This window comes from Lissotriton helveticus, unplaced genomic scaffold (assembly GCF_964261635.1).
Source record: "Lissotriton helveticus unplaced genomic scaffold, aLisHel1.1 SCAFFOLD_461, whole genome shotgun sequence".
Lineage (NCBI taxonomy): Eukaryota > Metazoa > Chordata > Amphibia > Caudata > Salamandridae > Lissotriton > Lissotriton helveticus.
The window spans coordinates 413,471-428,285 of NW_027612057.1; the positions used below are offsets into that span (position 1 = coordinate 413,471).

Below are 14,815 nucleotides of genomic sequence, written 5' to 3' on the forward strand. Positions count from 1 at the left end.
TAGTTAAACATTGCGAATTCTCATTCCATTATGTTTCAGTTTAGTAATTTTAAATATCTTTACATCCAACAGAAAAAAAGCGTGTGTGTGAAATGACCATCAATAATGAAGCGAATGCTGTAAATCTTGAATAACAGCAGAAATATTGAGCTACAATATTCAGGAAAACCTCAGCGCAGTCGGCGACAGAGGAACCTGCACACAAACTGACAGATCCCGGATGAAGCATCAAGGGCAGTTCAGTGATTGTAAGAGTCTGAGCTGTGCACCTCCACGCCACAAGACGAAGAAATGACCTTAGGAAAATTAAGGCAACAGCAATAACAAACCGCCTCCTGTACAAACAAGTGTCCAACACCAGCTTTGATCATGGGATCTGTATGATGTGATTACAGCAGTGCTCTGTTTTCTAAAATGATGACAAGCCATCATTCCGTGCTCTAGGAGAATTGTAAACTCTTTCTGGCCAAACCACAGTAACCAGAGAAGAGCACAACAGAGCGGAGCCAGACAACTGACGGGTAAATGAAAGAGGAGTTCTTCTATCTAAAATACAACAGACTGTCCATATTTACACCAGCCAGAAGGAAGATACATCTTTACCCGCAAACGTGCATAGCCATAATCCAATCTTAAGGCACAATCGCCTACAAAGACACCTTCTACAAAAAAGGAGTCTGGCAAATATTTGGTGGCTACCGCATTTTATTGTTAAAACAGAAATCAAATGTGCAAAATACTGCACATATATAAAGTGAGTGAGAAAAACACAAGTGCTTTATCAGCCATGTCGGCCCATCAGGAAATGCAGTCATGGGATGTAGACAAATATATACCCGACCCACAGAGACGAACCAAGAAAGAAGAATCACACACCTGCAGCAATAGCTTTAGTTTGTCATCACTACGCAAGCTTCATCAGCAAACCTACACAGCAGAAAAACCATTCAAGTGCAGTGAATGTGTAAAGTGCTTTGGTCAGTTATCAACCCTACAGATACATCAGCGTACACACGCGGGGGAAAAGCCATATTATTGCAGTGAATGTGCAAAGTGCTTTAGTCACTTATCAAACCTCCAACAACATCAGCGAATACACACAGGGGAAAAACCATTCAAGTGCAGTGAATGTGCAAAGTGCTTTAGTCAGATTTCACACCGAAAACGTCATCAGCAAACACACACGGGGGAAAAACCATTCAAGTGCAGTGAATGTGCAAAGTGCTTTAGTCAGTTATCACACCTCCAACAACATCAGCGAATACACACAGGGGAAAAACCATTCAAGTGCAGTGAATGTGCAAAGAGCTTTAGTAAGTTATCAGACCACCAAAAACATCAGCGAACACACACAGGGGAAAAACCATTCAAGTGCAGTGAATGTGAAAAGAGCTTTAGTCAGATATCAGCCTGAAAACGTCATCAGCGAATACACACAGGGGAAAAACCATTCAAGTGCAGTGAATGTGTGAAGAGCTTTATTCGATTATCACACCTTCAAAGTCATCAACGAACACACACGGGGGAAAAACCATTCAAGTGCAGTGAATGTGCAAAGTGCTTTAGTCGGTTATCAGACCTAAACAGTCATCAGCGAACACACACTGGGGAAAAACCCTATCATTGTAGTGAATGTGACAGTAGTTTTCACTTCTCGTCAGTATTAAGGTATCATCAACGAACACACACAGGGGAAAAATAATTCAAGTTCTATGAATGTGGGAAGAGTTTTAGTCGATTATCGGAGCTACAAAGCCATCAGCGAACACACACGGTGGAAAACATAGAAGGGCACTGAAAGTGACAAGGGCTTTTATCAATGTTTGATCCCACACAACCCTCTGTGAATACACTGCTTCATTTAACTCAATGGAAATAATCGTAGAGATGCAGAGAATCCGAAAAGTTTTTAAGAACATCAAAAATAATATTGACCCATCGGAGGACATAGACAAGAGCTGAACAGTGCAGTTATTATGAGTGGAATTTATTACGGAAAAAGATTAAATTCAAATTATGTGGGACATTGAAATACCAGATTATAGAAGACTGGACTAGCAGTAAAGAAGAAAAGCAGATAACAGTATTTGCAGAATTATAAAGTGTTTGTATTCGTGATTGTTCACTTCTGTACACATAGCAAAGCAACATGATGTATCAGGATACACAATGGGAGACGAGCACATTGTGGACTAAAAGAAAAGAAACATACTTGATTTTTATTTGGTGAAGAAGAGATACAAAGAAAAACATTCAATTGCATCTGATCACACTACCTGTAAAAGTAACACTGAACAATACTGGGATTAACAACGGTACTTTCAGCTAACTTGTAAGATTAAAACCTGTAAAACCAACGCATCCAGAGTGGACATGTTGTCAGGGCTCTGGAGATGGAAGCTTCATTGGTAAAATGTATGTGTTACTATTAACAAATGCCACTGCAGCATATGTAATGAACTAAAGTGAAGCAACGGTGTTCAAGAAATAGCCTATTTTTAGATATAAAAGAGCATATACCTTGTTTTTAAGTAATGTTTGCTGCACCTTTTACACACTGTTATCGGTTGATGGATCAGCTTGTGCCTCTGGCCTTATAACACAGTACGACGCGTGGCTCCTCTCCGACTTGGCTCTCTCTATTCATTTGGTGACTTGCCATACTCTACTTTTTACCAGAATTGAGCCACTGTAAGCAGCAGACTCGGAATAATGTGGTGAAATAGTGAAATCTCACATCAAAAGCATATATGTGCCAGGACAATCAGTTGCACTCCCAGTAACTCGTCTTCCACACTGATTGTCCTTTATTCTCGGATGTTCTGAAGGATTTGTTGTATGAATGCCAGAATGCCAGAAGTGAAAGTGACATTCATGAAGCTAAAGCTAACAGGAGTGTGTGGGAGATAGATAGGGGGAGAGATAAAGAGAGCGAGAGAAACAAAGAAAGGGGGATAAAAAGAGAGAAATGGAAGGGGGGAACAGCAAGTGATCTTTATTCACCTAAAAATAGAAGAAGCAGCCGAATACATGTCAATGTGTGACATCACCAGAAAAAAATGGCTGAATATCTGGGAATTTATATATTTATTTTTAATACCTATAGACCCATGTCATGCCAATAAACAGCAAAAACACACAGTGCCCACGCCACAATAACTCATTCAATATTCAAGAAGGGTAAGAAACCAGTTTATTGTAACCACCCTTAGACAACATTACTCAGTGTCTATCATTTTATGCTTTTTTTCAAATTTTCCAAAAATTATAACAGAATAAAGGACTACGTATTGGAATATTTACAAGACTAAATACACTTTGTACATACATCAAAAAACAAACATTATTTACACACTAAAAAACGTTTCTGCATCAAACAATACAAACAATTATAATAGTTACATCACAACCAACAAATTTTACAATAAAAACATGAAGAAAAATGATTTCCAAGGAGGTATGAGCAACTTAATAGCTTGTAAACGCTTAAATACTGGACCAGCCGGTCCTAGTGTCGTGAAGTTGACAATTTATTCCACCCAAGAAAGTCTGCCGATGCGTTTCAAGAACCAGGCACAAAGTCCCTGGTCTATCATCAGGGCTGTTTATTCTTTGTATCAAAATTGTTTTAAAGAGGGGCGTGATGGTTAATCTTCTTGTGGTCCAACTCGCTAGTTATTGTGGTGGCCAGACAGAGATGTCTTATTTTTTGTGAACTGCCGTAGCACGGCGAATTTGGCTTGTACGACGTCACCATCAAGGTGTAATTCTTACTGAAGTATCTTGTTCTTAAAGATTTAAAGGGAGAAACCGCAGTGCTCGAGTCTGCTTTCTTTCAATAAAGATCTTTATTGAAAGAAAGCAGACTTGAGCACGGGCGTGCAGTGGCAGAGGAGCAGGACGGTGACTGCGGTCTCTCCCTTTAAATCTTTAAGAGCAAGATACTTCAGTAAGAATTACACCTTGACGAAGAGCCTGCCGGGCGATTTAAGATCATCCTTGCGGCTGTGTTCTGAGATATCTGTAATTTGGCCAGTATACCCACTACTGCCAGCAGGGCATTGCCATAGTCTAAACGACTAGTTACCATTGTGTGAACTAAAGTCCTACGATTATGAGGTAGGTATAAACAGAAATATTTTCCAAAGGAGTCAGAGACCAGGTCCCTATTGAGGCGGAGCCGCGTATCACACTTCTGGGACACACGCCGCATATTCCAAAAACCAGCAGGAAATTCATTGATACTGCCCTGCTCTTGGCTAAACGGCGTGTGGCATGTCGCTGGGGCCGAGGCAGGGCACCGAAATTTAAGGACTGGCTCTCGGATTTGACTTACTGTCAGGTCCATCTACAACACATACAATTAAAGGGGACCCAAGGGCAATTTAATGACCTGCTCTGAATACATGCCCTATAAACGCATATCACAAAGAAGTATCAGAGGGTCAGGATTTATACAGGTAGTTATTGAGGACAGTAGTAGTGAGTTGTTACCACTAGCCATACAACTCAAAGTTACAGGAGCCAGGTCAGGTTAGTGTCTGGTCTCTGGCACCCATCAGTCACCACTCGGAACCGCCCTTCATCATTTGGGGCTCCGAGGACCACCACTGCACCTGATCCAAACGATGCCTACTTACCTTAAGCATACCACCGACGTCTTACGCCTATTACCGGACCTGAACTTTGATATAACAACTGACCTTTTGGTCTCGTTTGATGTAGAGGCCTTATACACCTCGATACCTCAGGACGAAACCCTGGAAGTTATCCATTCTCTGCTTGACACCAATGAGATAGATACCATCACTCCGGTGCACTTCATCATGGCCTGTGCGACTCTAGCCATGGAGAAAACATTTTTTAAGTTCGAGGACAACATATACCTACAAGTGTCCGGAACCAGTATGGGGAGCGTTTATGCCCCCAGCCTGGCGAATCTTTATGTACACTACTTCGAACAGCGATATGTCCTGACTGAGTCCAATCCATACTTTGAGCAGATAAAAACCTGGAAACGATATATCGACGATATATTGGTGGTATGGCGAGGCTCCAGAGCTAGTTGTCAGGAATTCCTAGGATGGCTGAACAGCAGAAATGCTTTCTTACGCTTCACCATAGAAATTGGCGGCAACAGCTTGGCTTTTCTCGACCTCATGATCAAGGCTACTACCACTGGATTGCAGTCAAAACTGTACAGAAAGCCTATGTCCAGAAATTCCCTCCTGTTGTACGACAGCCATCATCCTAAGTCTCTACGGGACAATTTGCCGTTTGGGCAATTTCTACGGGTACAAAGAAATTGTTCCACTAACACAGCTTTTAAGACACATTCCACTGCACTCAAGACACAACTTATCAACAGAAAATACCCTCCCCATCTGGTACATCGAGCCATGAAGCGGGCTAGCAACAATAACAGAGCAGCATTATTGGAACCTACCACTCCGAAAGCACCTCTGGAAAGGCTTACTTTTGTTCACACTTTTGGTACACTATCCAACAGTATCAAGAAAGCGGTGAAGAAACGTTGGTCGATCTTGAATTCAGGACCCCACTCTATCCAACAGCCGTTGTTCTCCTTCAAGAGAGGACCCAATTTGAGAGACAGAATGGTTCACACTAGACCACTAGAGGAAACCCCCAGAGCAGTGGGCACCCTATGGGACTTGCCCCCAGTATCCGGCCACCATCCATGTGGCACATGCCAATCATGTGCTCAAACGTCCAGAACTACAGAGATTGACATTGGGACGTCTAGGCCTTGGAGACAAGTGAGATTTACTAATTGTAACAGCGACAAATTAATTTATTTGATCACCTGCCCCTGCGGGCTTAGATACGTGGGGATGACCACTCGTAAGATCAGGGTGAGGCTATCTGAACACAGAAGTACCATCAACTGTAAGAGGCAGGCCACCAGGCTTACAACCCACTTCATCACCCTGAACCACTCACCCACGTCATTCAAATGGACGGTCTTAGAGAAACCGTTCATTCCATCACACGTCACCAATGTGAGCAACTTCTTGCTTAAGAAAGAACAAAAATGGGTTTTGAAACTTGGCACTGACCGAACAGGGCTGAACGATGACATACCCTGGTCCTCGTTCTGATACTATCTCCTGATCATCACCCTTTCTGGTGACCAATACATGAGGGATCAATAAGACCCGATTTCTACTAAACTGTTTCTCAGCCTTAGATGACCAACATCCTTTAATCATCTAGGACAATGTGAACGTTTAGAAGCTTTGTCTGAACTTTGACTCCACCTTCATTGCCAAGAAAAACGCAGTTAACACTCTAGCGTACTCTGAAGCTTTGATTTCACCTCCTTTTTTAAGTAAAGCGCGGTCAACACTTGAGCGCTACTAAAGGCCGGTGGAACCGCCGTTCGTTTACTAAATGTTACTATGACAACGCGGGGGATGCGATTGATTGGCCGTTTCCTTTTTGGGCTTAACCAATCATAGCGTTCGTGACTTTGTCTACGCGTGACGCGGCTTGTTTGCGCGTCACGTGATGGCCTAGACCAATCAGAAACAGTGTAATAAGTATGCGTGTAAACAGACCGCCGATACCTCCCCAGACGGCACAGATGCCGCGTTGGAGTACCGACGGATAGGTGAGTTTCCCTTGAACGCTTTCCACGTTCCCTTTCTCAAATTTGATGCGGCTGCAGCGTGCAACTCTCCTAAACGCAGATACCAAGCGGTTATGCGGAAGGACAGGTTCACGCCGTACCGCTACAGCTAAAAGGTTTTTCTTGGGTCGTAAAAACTACAGGCTTAGACTATGGGCATTTTGGATCATTAGTAACGGATTAACAACTCCCGTGTGGCACATGCTCCTCACTATAAATATAAAAACAGCCCCTGACTATGGTCTCCATAGAACGCACAGAATGGTACCTACATTTTGCGTGGGCACTCGTTTTCACCGCAAATCAACAACAGCGGTTGTGTAATTATAGATCAATGTGGGCACGTGCATCGATTATGGTTTGTAGCGGATATAACATCATCTATATCATTCCGCTCGCCATACTAGTACATTACAAGTAACAGAATTCCTGCATGTACTAGCTACACACTAAAATTAGTATTTCTTAGCAATAAATTAACCTGTTGTTGGCATGTTCTTGGTGAGTGATTCTATGGTTTGGATTTATTTACCTTTACAGAGCGGTGCTTCACCTATGTCCTGAGCCGCAGCCAGGTGGGGTGAGGTCTCTACTTCTCACAAATCAGGTAAGAAGTAGTCTGTGAAATTTGTAAAGCTTCAAATTCCATGAAAATCGGTAGGCACTAGTTCAAACAGTGCAGTTGGTCCGATCCTTTGGATATAGACCTCACCAATGTTGATAACTACACATGGTGAAAAGGAAGGTTTATTGTGGACAGGTGGTGGGTGATGTGCTCATGCCATGTATTTCTTTTTCAGTCTACAACTGAATATGTGAGAAGACTCGGAACAATCACACCTAAGATGTCCAGGTGACACTTATATATCTAAGTTGTTCCAGTAATCTTCTCCTTCTTAAGAAAACACTTCTTCACATTTTAAGGGTTTTTTTTCTGTTTGCAGTAGCGATTTATTTAGGTCCTGAAGAAAGCAAGGCCAATGGCCAATAATTGCTGAAACATGTTGACCACGTTCCACCACTAGACAGTTTATAAATGTTCCCTGTCTTGGCTATTTTTAACATTGGTGCTGGGAGCTATACCCTATTAAAATTTCTGTTGCTCCTTAAACCAATTTTATTCACTTTCTCCATATTTTTTGGTATCACTCTGTTCTTTGTACTGCACACACTTTTTTACCCCGTCAGTTACATCACCAGTATATATATTTCCAACTTCAAACAATCATGCCCTGACCAACAGGGAGGTCAAGCCTTTCCTGTTAGAGAAAAGATCAGGTGCGGTGGTGGTTCTCGGAGCCCCAAATGATGAAGGGCGGTTCCGAGTGGTGACTGATGGGTGCCAGAGACCAGACACTAACCTGACCTGGCTCCTGTAACTTTGAGTTGTATGGCTAGTGGTAACAACTCACTACTACTGTCCTCAATAACTACCTGTATAAATCCTTACTGTCAGGTCCAACATATCACTTATTCCGAATTGTTGCCGCTCTCAAACAGGCCTAAAGACATCTGGGAACCACTGGTTTCCTACCTGCTGGCTCAGGAGGACGATGACGCGGCCTCGGAACATCAGCGGGAGTAGGACTGATCAGGCTACCGGCCCTGGAGACTAAGAAGCGCTGGTTCCTGGCGCATGCATATACTGTGCTTCCGACCTGACTCATGACCCCTACTGACCACGCTACTAACATAGACATGACGCTTAATGCGAGCGGCTGCTATTCCACCATCCGATACGCATCATATCCCCACATTTCCTTCTACTAACACTTCCTGGGGACACAGCACAAGTCCACTACCCTATTTCTATGCAGGCCCAACCGATGCCACGACCACTACCACAATGCCATGTAGCAACCTATGATCTTTATTCCATGAGCAAGCGCATAGCACTGGAATCTCTTCCTCATTCAGACGTGTGTATAAGACCTTCTTTTTTATTGTTTATTGTTGCGGGTTGATAAGAATTGGGGGGGGGAATGTAAAACCTGTTCTGCTGCTGCAAATCCTGCAATGTACATACTCATCCTCCCCTTCTCCCTCCCCTCCCCCCCTTTCTCCTCCTTTTTTTCTGTTTTATACCCCCCCCCCACTCCTACCCGCCCCTTTGCTTTCCTCTCCTTCTTTTTCTACTCCCTTCCTCTTATTGTGCTCACCACCAGGCGCTCCCTTATCGATATGGTTTGTCGCCACCGGTCCTCCGGGATGCCGGTAACAAGGCTGTGTTTATTTTTGCCTGCTTTCGTTTCATATCACTATGGACATGACGCTGCCAGCCTCTGCGTTGTAGGCGAGCACAGCAGTGTACTTTCCTTATTATGCAATAAAGCAGTTTGAATACCAAAAAACAAAACAAAAAAAAGGAGTCAGAGACCGTAATAGCATGTGCTGGTCGTGGTCGCAATATGGTCTTTCATGGACAGGGAGCGGTCAATTTTTATTCCTAAGTTCCTTACGGAAAGTTTGGGGGAGGGAGCAGAGCCCAATTGGTCTGGCCACCAGTCGTCTGACCAGATGTCCGGAGCTTTTCCTATTAACATGATCTCCGTCTTCCCTGGATTCAATTGAAGGTAATTCCCAGTCATCCAGTCCGAGATCAGCTTCATACCATTGGCGAAGCGTGTTTTTTCTAACTCTGGACATTTCCCGATAGTGTACATAAGCTGAGTATCATATGCAGATGAGATGATTTCAAAGCCCAGCTGTTCCACAATATGAGCCAGAGGGGCCATGTATATATTAAAGAGGGTAGGACTCAGACAGGAACCCTGTGGTACCCCCTTCTCTAGGGGCATTTTGGCCGAGGAATAGGGACCTAAGGTAACCATTTGTGTTCTCTCCGACAAAAAGTATTGTAGCCATTTTAAGGCTGTTCCTTTGTTACTGCAATCAGATAATCTCTCCGCTAGCTTAGTATGAGAGACAGTGTCAAAAGCTGGGGAGAGATCTAAAAGCATCAGTGTCGCGGAACCGCCTGAGTCTATAGTCTGTCTTAATGATCCGGTAACCTCCAGAACGGCGGTTTCTGTACTAAAGCCTGGGCGAAAGCCCGACTGTGAAGGATACAGGATTTCATTTTGTTCCAAATAGGAACTAAGTTGATGGTTTATGATATTTTCCAGGAGTTTCCCCAAGAGAGATAAAAGGGAAATAGGCTGATAATTGCTAAGGGTTGCGGGGTCCGCTGTAGGTTTCGTAAGAATAGGGCGGACCACTGCTTCGTTCCAGGGGGATGGAATTATACCTGTAGATATAGAGCAATTGAAGATGTCACAAATTGCCGGGGCACATCTCTTGGCTAGGAGAGCCAGGATTTTTGGGGGGCATGAATCATTTGGAGACCCTGATTTTCTCAAGGCTAAGCCTTTTAGGACCTCCTCAATGGTGACCAACTTAAAGCTCTCAAGAGAGCAATTTGGTGTCTTCCGCTTCTCCTCCAGTTCGGCCATAGATGTGAATAAAAGATGTGCCGGGGTCTCCCTTGTGAATGAAAGAAGTGCAGGTGCTGTCCCCTGTGAATGAAAGAAGTGCAGGTGCTGTCCGTTGTGAATGAAAGACGTGCAGGTGCTTCCCCTTGTGAATGAAAGAAGTGCAGGTGCTTCCCCTTGTGAATGTAAGAAGTGCAGGTGCTGTCCGTTGTGAATGAAAGAAGTGCAGGTGCTTTCCCTTGTGAATGTAAGAAGTGCAGGTGCTTTCCCTTGTGAATGTAAGAAGTGCTGGTGCTGTCCCCTGTGAATGAAAAAAGTGCAGGTGCTGTCTCTTGTGAATGAAAGAAGTGCAGGCGCTGGTCGTTGTGAATGAAAGAAGTGCAGGTGCTATGAAAGAAGTGGAGGTGCTGTCACAAAGAATTGCAGATGCTGTCCCCTGTGAATGCCAGAAGTGCAGGTGCTGTTAAAAAAAAGTGATGGGTGCTGTCCCCTGTGAATGAAAGAAGTGCAGGTGTCATCCCCTGTGAATGCCAGAAGTGCAGGTGCTGTTACAAAAAAGTGCAGGTGCTGCCCCTTGTGAATGAAAGAAGCGCAGGTGCTGTCCCTTGTGAATGACAGAAGTGCAGGTGCCGTCCCTTGTGAATGAAAGAAGAGCAGGTGCTGTCCCTTGTGAATGAAAGAAGTGCAGGTGCTGTCCGCGTGAATGACAGAACTGGAGGTGCCGCCCCCTGTGAATGAAAGAATGCAGGTGCTGCTCCCTGTGAATAAAGAATTGCAGGTGCCGTCCCCTGTGAATGCCAGAAGTGCAGGTGCTGTTACAAAAAAGTGACGGGTGCTGTCCCCTGTAAATGAAAGAAGTGCAGGTGTTGTGCCCTGTGAATGCCTGAAGTGCAGGTGCTGTTACAAAAAAGTGCAGGTTCTGTCCCTTGTGAATGATAGAAATGCAGGTGCTGCCACTTGTGAATAAAAAAAGCGCAGGTGTTGTCCGCGTGAATGACAGAAGTGCAGGTGCTGACCTCTGTGAATGAAAGAATGCAGGTGCTGTCCCCTGTGAATGAAAGAAGTAAAGGTGCCGTCCCTTGTGAATGAAAGAAGTGCAGATGCTGTCCCTTGTGAATGATAGAAGTGCAGGTGCTGTCCTTTGTGAATGAAAGAAGTGCAGGTGCTGTCCCCTGTGAATGAAAGAAGTGCAGGTGTCGTCCCATGTGAATGACAGAAGTGCAGGTACTGTCACAAAGAAGTGCAGGTGCTGTCCCCTGTGAATGAAAGAAGGGCAGGTGTCGTCCCCTGTGAATGAAAGAAGTGCAGGTGTGGTCCCTTGTGAATGAAAGAAGTGCAGGTACTGTCACAAAGAAGTGCAGGTGCTGTCCCCTGTGAATGAAAGGAGTGCAGGTGTCTCCCTTGTGAATGAAAGAAGTGCAGGTGTCGTCCCCTGTGAATGACAGAAGTGTAGGTACTGTCACAAAGAAGTGCAGGTGCTGTCCCCTGTGAATGAAAGGAGTGCAGGTGTCTCCCTTGTGAATGAAAGAAGTGCAGGTGTGGTCCCTTGTGAATAAAAGAAGTGAAGGTGCTGTCACTTGTGAATGAAAGAAGTGCAGGTGTCGTCCCCTGTGAATGCCAGAAGTGCAGGTGCTGTTACAAAAAAGTGCAGGTTCTGTCCCTTGTGAATGATAGAAATGCAGGTGCTGCCCCTTGTGAATGAAAGAAGCGCAGGTGCTGTCCCTTATGAATGACAGAAGTGTAGGTGCTGTCCCCTGTGAATAAAAGAAGTGCAGGTACTGTCCCCTGTGAATGAAAGAAGTGCAGGTGCTGCCCCTTGTGAATGAAAGAAGTGCAGGTGGTGTCCCTTGTGAATGACAGAAGTGCTGGTGCTGTACCTTGTGAATGAAAGAAGTGCAGGTGCTGTCCCTTGTGAATGAAAGAAGCGCAGGTGCTGTCCCTTGTGAATGAAAGAATACAGGTGCCGTCCCCTGTGAATGAAAGAAGTGCTGGTGCTGTCCCTTGTGAATGAAAGAAGTGCAGGTGCCGTCCCTTGTGAATGAAAGAAGTGCAGGTGTTGTCCGCGTGAATGACAGAAGTGCAGGTGCTGTCCCTTGTGAATGAAAGAACTGCAGGTGCTGTCCCTTGTGAATGAAAGAAGTGCAGGTGCTGTCCCCTGTACATGAAAGAAGCGCAGGTGCTGTCCCTTGTGAATGACAGAAGTGTAGGTGCTGTCCCCTGTACATGAAAGAAGCGCAGGCGCTGTCCCTTGTGAATGAAAAAAGTGCAGGTGCTGTCTCTTGTGAATGAAAGAAGCGCAGGCGCTGGTCCTTGTGAATGAAAGAAGTGCAGGTGCTAAGAAAGAAGTGAAGGTGCTGTCACAAAGAATTGCAGGTGCTGTCCCCTGTGAATGACAGAAATGCAGGTGCTGTCCCCTGTAAATGAAAGAAATGCAGGAGCTGTCCCTTGTGAGAGATAGAAGAGCAGGTGCCATCCCCTGTAAATGCCAGAAGTGCAGGTGCTGTCCCTTGTGAATGACAGAAGTGTAGGTGCTGTCCCTTGTGAATGAAAGAAGTGCAGGTGCTGTCCCTTGTGAATGACGGAAGTGCATGTGTGGTCCCCTGTGAATGACAGAAGTGCAGGTGCTGTCCCTTGGGAATGAAAGAAGCGCAGGTGCTGTCCCTTGTGAATGACTGAAGTGCAGGTGCCGTCCCTGTGAATGAAAGAAGTGTAGGTTCTGTCCCCTGTGAATGAAAGATTTGCAGGTGTCGTCCCCTGTGAATGACAGAAGTGCAGGTGCTGTCACAAAGAAGTGTAGGTGCTGTCCCTTGTGAATGGAAGAAGTGCAGGTGCTGTCCCTTGTGAATGAAAGAAGCGCAGGTGCTGTCCCTTGTGAATGAAAGAAGTGCAGGTGTCGTCCCCTGTGAATGCCAGAAGTGCAGGTGCTGTTACAAAAAAGTGCAGGTGCTGTCCCCTGTGAATGAAAGAAGTGCAGGTGTTGTCCGCGTGAATGACAGAAGTGCAGGTGTTGTCCGCGTGAATGACAGAAGTGCAGGTGCTGTCCCTTGTGAATGAAAGAAGTGCAGGTGCTGTGAAACAAAATGAAATGAAATTTGATTTGTAAAGCGCATGGCTGCCCTAGAGCGTCCCAGCGCTAAAGCTGTCCCTTGTGAATGAAAGAAGTGCAGGTGCTATCCCTTGTGAATGAAAGAATACAGGTGCTGTCCCCTGTGAATGAAAGAAGTGCAGGTGCCGTCCCTTGTGAATGAAAGAAGTGCAGGTGTCGTCCCCTGTGAATGACAGAAGTGCAGGCGCTGTCCCTTGTGAATGAAAGAAGTGCAGGTGCTGTCCCCTGTACATGAAAGAAGCGCAGGTGCTGTCCCTTGTGAATGACAGAAGTGTAGGTGCTGTCCCCTGTACATGAAAGAAGCGCCGGTGCTGTCCCTTGTGAATGAAAAAAGTGCAGGTGCTGTCTCTTGTGAATGAAAGAAGTGCAGGCGCTGGTCCTTGTGAATGAAAAAAGAAGTGCAGGTGCTATGAAAGAAGTGGAGGTGCTGTCACAAAGAATTGCATGTGCTGTCCCCTGTGAATGACAGAAATGCAGATGCTGTCCCCTGTAAATTAAAGAAGTGCAGGAGCTGTCCCTTGTGAGAGATAGAAGAGCAGGTGCCGTCCCCTGTGAATGCCAGAAGTGCAGGTGCTGTCCCTTGTGAATGACAGAAGTGTAGGTGCTGTCGCTTGTGAATGAAAGAAGTGCAGTTGCTGTCCCTTGTGAATAAAAGAAGCGCAGATGCTGTCCCTTGTGAATGAAAGAAGTGCAGGTGTCGTCCCCTGTGAATGCCAGAAGTGCAGGTGCTGTTACAAAAAAGTGCAGGTGCTGTCCCCTGTGAATTAAAGAAGTGCAGGTGTTGTCCGCGTGAATGACAGAAGTGCAGGTGTTGTCCGCGTGAATGACAGAAGTGCAGGTGCTGACCCTTGTGAATGAAAGAAGTGCAGGTGCTGTCCCTTGTGAATGAAAGAAGCGCAGGTGCTGTCCCTTGTGAATGAAAGAATACAGGTGCCGTCCCCTGTGAATGAAAGAAGTGCTGGTGCTGTCCCTTGTGAATGAAAGAAGTGCAGGTGCCGTCCCTTGTGAATGAAAGAAGTGCAGGTGTTGTCCGCGTGAATGACAGAAGTACAGGTGCTGTCCCTTGTGAATGAAAGAACTGCAGGTGCTGTCCCTTGTGAATGAAAGAAGTGCAGGTGCTGTCCCCTGTACATGAAAGAAGCGCAGGTGCTGTCCCTTGTGAATGACAGAAGTGTAGGTGCTGTCCCCTGTACATGAAAGAAGCGCAGGCGCTGTCCCTTGTGAATGAAAAAAGTGCAGGTGCTGTCTCTTGTGAATGAAAGAAGCGCAGGCGCTGGTCCTTGTGAATGAAAGAAGTGCAGGTGCTATGAAAGAAGTGGAGGTGCTGTCACAAAGAATTGCAGGTGCTGTCCCCTGTGAATGACAGAAATGCAGGTGCTGTCCCCTGTAAATGCCAGAAGTGCAGGTGCTGTCCCTTGTGAATGACAGAAGTGTAGGTGCTGTCCCTTGTGAATGAAAGAAGTGCAGGTGCTGTCCCTTGGGAATGACTGAAGTGCATGTGTGGTCCCCTGTGAATGAAAGAAGTGCAGGTGCTGTCCCTTGTGAATGACAGAAGTGCATGTGTGGTCCCCTGTGAATGACAGAAGTGCAGGTGCTGTCCCTTGGGAATGAAAGAAGCGCAGGTGCTGT

The 14,815-nt window shown here is 45.4% G+C and overlaps 1 pseudogene across 1 annotated transcript in view; it reads left to right on the plus strand.

The window, feature by feature from the left end:
- Positions 1–14,815, plus strand: part of LOC144807624 (uncharacterized) — a 129,481-nt pseudogene that overhangs the window by 98,562 nt on the left and 16,104 nt on the right. The window contains exon 4 of the transcript XR_013606364.1: positions 73–1,632. The product of XR_013606364.1 is annotated as an uncharacterized LOC144807624 (transcript). The remainder of the gene's footprint in view (positions 1–72; positions 1,633–14,815) is intronic.